Here is a 5,398-nt window from a genome sequence, read left to right as displayed (position 1 = left end):
AACACTGTCCCTCCGTACAATCGTCGTACAAACGTCGAAATGGCAGATACTGAGATAACAGGTCGTGGAACTGAATAGCAGCTACAATTGCTTAGTAGTGGAAAGGCGTCAGGACCAGAAGAGATACCTACAAGATTCTACAAAGATTATGCTGAAGAACTTGCTCTCCTTGTAGCTGTAATTTACCGTAGATCGCCTGAGTAACGATATATATCCAACGACTGAGAAAAATTCCCGTTTTTAAGAAAGGCCGTAAGACAGATCCATACAGTTGTAGATCTATGTCGTTGACGTCAATCTATTGTAGAATTTTGGAACATGGTTTATGCTCAAGAATTATGACGTTTTTGGAAAATGAACATCTCCTGTATAAAAAACAACACGCATTTCGCAAACAGAGATCCTGCCAAACTCAGCTCGCTCTGTTCCTCCATGAGACCCACAGCGCAGTGGACAACGGCGCTCAGGTTGATGTCGTGTTCCTTGGTTTCAGTAAGGCATTTGACACGGTCCCGCATTGCCGTTTAATGAAAAAAAACGAGCTTATGGGGTATTGGAACAGACTTGGATTGGATTTAAGACTTTCTTGCAAATAGAACTCAACAGGTCGGTCTTAACGGAACAAAATCGATAGATGTAAAGGTAAATCCGGAGTACGAGAAGGGGGTGTGATAGGACCGTTACTGTTTATAATATATATAAATGATCTAGTAGAAAGCCTCGGATGCTCTTTAAGGCTATTCACACATGATGCAGTTGTCTATACCAAAGTAGAAACGCCAGAAGATAGTTAGAATTAGGAGAACGACATGCAGAAAATTGATGAACGGTTCAGGCTTTCGCAGTTGTCTCTGAACGCAAATAAATGTAACATATGGCGTGGCGCATACATAGGAAAAGAAATCCTCTACTGTACAGCTACGGTATTGATAATAAACAGCTGGAGGCAGCGTCTGCCGTAAAATATCTAGGAGTAAGTATCCAGAGCGATCTTAAGTAGAGTGACACATAAAACAGATAGTGGGAAAAGCAGACACCAGACTCAGATTCATCGGAAGAATCTTAAGGAAATGTAATTCATCCACGAAAGAAGTGGCTTATAAGGCACTTGTTCGCCAGATTCTTGAGTATTGTTCATCTATTTGGGATCCCTATCAAGTGGGACTGATAGAGGAGATAGAGAAGATCCAACGAAGAGCGGCGCGTTTCGTTACGGGATCGTTTAGCTGGCGAGAGAGCGTTACGGAGATGCTTAACAAACTCCACTGGCACACGTTACAAGAGAGGCGTTGTGAATCAAGGAGAGATTTACTATTGAAATTTCGGACAGAACTTTTCAGGAGGAGTCGGACAACATATTACTTCCCCCCACATACATCTCGCGTACTGACCACGAGGAGAAAATTCGAGAAATTAGAGCCAGTATAGAGGCTTACCGACATTCGTTCTTCACGCGCACTATTCGCGAATGGAACAGGGTTGGAGGGATCAGATAGTGATACCGAAAGTACCATCCGCCGCACACCATTAGGTGGCTTGCGGAATACGATGTAGATGTAGATGTAATGTACCGTCGAAACTAGTCGTGTGATACAATGAAGACGTTCTCAAGATACAGCTGTGGTGCTATTTTTTCTCGTACACCACAGGAATAGAGATACGGTTTTCACATATAGATAGACTGCTTTACGAGGACAGTTAGAGCATATAATTTATTGGCGCTATGCCAGACAAGTCTTTCTGATGTAGATACTGAATGCTGCCTATGCCAAGAGGGAGCGGGTCACTAGTTCCTTTATAAGTACACTACAGGCCATTAAAATTGCTACACCACGAAGATGACGTGCTACAGACGCGAAATTTAACCGACAGGAAGAAGATGCTGTGATATGATTACCTTTTCAGAGCATTCACACAAGTTTGGCGCCGGTGGTGACACCTACAACGTGCTGACATGATGAAAGTTTCCAACCGATTTCTCATACACAAACAACAGTTGACCGGCGTTGCCTGGTGAAACGTTGTTGTGATGCCTCGTGTAAGGAGGAGAAATGCGTACCACCACGTTTCCGACTTTGATAAAGGTCGGATTGTAGCCTATCGCGATTGCGGTTTACTGTATCGCGACATTGCTGCTCGCGTTGGTCGAGATCCAATGACTGTTAGCAGAATATGGAATCGGTGGGTTGAGGAGGGTAATACGGAACGCCGTGCAGGATCCCAACGGTCTCGTATCACTAGCAGTCGAGATGACAGGCATCTTATCCGCATGGCTGTAACGGATCGTGCAGCCACGTCTCGATCCCTGAGTCAAAAGATGGGGACGTTTGCAAGATAACAACCATCTGCACGAACAGTTCGACGACGTTTGCAGCAGCATAGACTATCAGCTCGGAGACCATGGCTGCGGTTACCCTTGACGCTGCATCACAGACAGGAGCGCCTGCGATGGTGTACTCATCGACGAACTTGGGTGCACGAATGGCAAAACGTCATTTTTTTCGGATGAATCCAGGTTCTGTTTACAGCATCATGATGGTAGCATCCGTGTTTCGCGACATCGTGGTGAACGCACATTGGAAGTGTGTATTCGTCATCGCCATTCTGGCATATCACCCGGCGTGATGGTATGGGATGCCACTGGTTACACGTCTCGGTCACCTCTTGTTCGCATTGACGGCACTTTGAACAGTGAACGTTACATTTCAGATGTGTTACGACCCGTGGCTCTACTCTTCATTCAATCCCTGCGAAACCCTACATTTCAGCAGGATAATGCACGACCGCATGTTTCAGGTCCTGCACGGGCCTTTCTGGATACAGAAAATGTTCGACTGCTGCCCTGGCCAGCACATTCTCCAGATCTCTCATCAACTGAAAACGTCTGGTCAATGCTGGCCGAACAACTGGCTCGTTACAATACGCCAGTCACTACTCTTGATGAACTGTGGTGTCGTGTTGAAGCTGCATGGACAGCTGTACCTGTACACGTTTGACTCAATGGCCAGGCGTATCAAGGCCGTTATTACGGCCAGAGGTGGTTGTTCTGGGTACTGATTTCTCAGGACCTATGCACCCAATTTGCGTGAAAATGTAATCAAATGGTAGTTCTAGTATAATATATTTGTCCAATGAATACCCGTTTATCATCTGCATTTCTTCTTGGTGTAGCAATTGTAATGGCCAGTAGTGTAAATGCTGCGCCGCTCCAGCATAGTCTGTGCCTATCAGTGTCAGAGATGACTTGCTGCTAGTGTTTTTGGCTTGGGTTACCTACAGCAAAGGAGCAAGTGAAGCAGCGTTGGCAAGTGCGGACTCTCGGCAAGCAGTATACCTGGCAGAGGAAGTGAACATACCGTCTGCTGGATTCGGTCGGCGATCACGCGGGCTGGGCTGTCTACTGCACTCACGGAGGTGCGACCACAGAGCGACGAGGGCATTGCCGAGCTACAGCCTGTCTGCCTGTTTGTTTCTCTTTCTCGCTGCCGTGTGCGGAGTAAGCGTCCTGATGGATGCTCTGCATGTCACGATCCAACAAAGGTGGATGCAGAAGTGACGGGACTATGCTGGGTTGATTCTCAGCCGTGCTCGCAAGACGATAAATACCCGCCACGCCAGCGATCGCCAGACTTGAAGTTATTGTCCGTTCACAGTGCAGTTCATGTAGAAGCTACTTAGTCTGTTTTACTCTTTTACTGCTGTGGGATAGTACAGCAGTACGACAGGTACTTGAAGCGCGGTTCCTAAGTGTTTGAGCGGCGTTGTTTAGCAGACATTATAACTGATCAGTATTTGGGTGGCGTCGCTTGTCAGACATTGTGGCTGATCACGTATGAATTCGTTGTTTCGGGTAGTCACTGTGGGTCTTTACAGATTTGTCCTCTTAGTTGTGTCTCTCCCGCCATGTTTATTCAAAAATGTTCAAATGTGTGTAAAATCTTATGGGACTTAACTGCTAAGGTCATCTACACCTACATCCATACTCCGCAAGCCACCTGACGGTGTGTGGTGGAGGGTACCTAGACTACCTCTATCGCATCTCCCTTCTATTCCAGTCTCGTATTGTTCGTGGAAAGAAAGATTGTCGGTATGCCTCTTTGTGGACTCTAATCTCTGATTTTATCCTCATGGTCTCTTCGCGAGGTATACGTAGGAGGGAGCAACATACTGCTTGACTCCTCGGTGAAGGTATGTTCTCGAATCTTCAACAAAAGCCCGTCTCGAGCTACTGAGCGTCTCTCCTGCAGAGTCTTCCACTGGAGTTTATCTATCATCTCCGTAACGCTTTCGCGATTACTAAATGATCCTGTAACGAAGCGCGCTGCTCTCCGTTGGATCTTCTCTATCTCTTCTATCAACCCTATCTGGTACGGATCCCACACTTGTGAGCAATATTCAAGAAGTGGGCGAACAAGTGTACTGTAACCTTCTTCCTTTGTTTTCGGACTGCATTTCCTTAGGATTCTTCCAATGAATCTCAGTCTGGCGTTTGCTTTACCGACGATCGACTTTATATGATCAGTCCATTTAAAAACACTCCTAATGACTACTCCCCGGTAATTTATGGAATTACCTGCTTCCATTTGCTGACCTGCTATATTGTAGCTAAATGATAAAGGATCTTTCTTTCTATGTGTTCGCAGCACATTACACTTGTCTTCATTGAGATTCAATTGGCATTCCCTGCACCATGAGTCAATTCGTTGCAGATCCTCCTGCATTTCAGTACAATTTTCCATTGTTACAACCCCTCGATATACTACAGCATCATCCGCAAAAAGCCTCAGTGAACTTCCGATGTTATCCACAACGTAATTTGTGTATATTGTGAATAGCAACGGTCCTACGACACTCCCCTGCGGCGCACCTGAAATCACTCTCACTTCGGAAAACATCTCTCCATTGAGAATGACATGCTGCGTTCTGTCATCTAGGAACTCTTCAATCCAATCACACAATTGGTCTGATAGGCCATATGCTCTTACTTTGTTCATTAAACGACTGTGGGGAACTGTATCGAACGCCTTGCGGAAGTCAAGAAACACGGCATCTACACGGGAACCCGTGTCTATGGCCCTCTGAGTCTCGTGGACGAATAGCGCGAGCTGGGTTTCACACGATCATCTTTTTCGAAACCCATGTTGATTCCTACAGAGTAGATTTCTAGTCTCCAGAAAAGTCATTATACTCGAACATAGTACGTGTTCCAAAACTCTACAACTGATCGACGTTAAAGATATAGGTCTATAGTTCTGCACATCTGTTCGACGTCCCTTCTTGGAAACGGGGATGACCTGTGCCCTTTTCCAATCCTTTGGAAAGCTACGTTCTTCTAGAGACCTACGGTGCACCGCTGCAAGAAAGGTGGCTAGTTCCTTCGCGTACTCTGTGTAAAACC

Source organism: Schistocerca serialis, chromosome 1 (genome assembly GCF_023864345.2).
Source record: "Schistocerca serialis cubense isolate TAMUIC-IGC-003099 chromosome 1, iqSchSeri2.2, whole genome shotgun sequence".
NCBI classification, from domain to species: Eukaryota; Metazoa; Arthropoda; class Insecta; order Orthoptera; family Acrididae; genus Schistocerca; species Schistocerca serialis.
Note: the sequence above shows the minus strand (reverse complement) of the source record.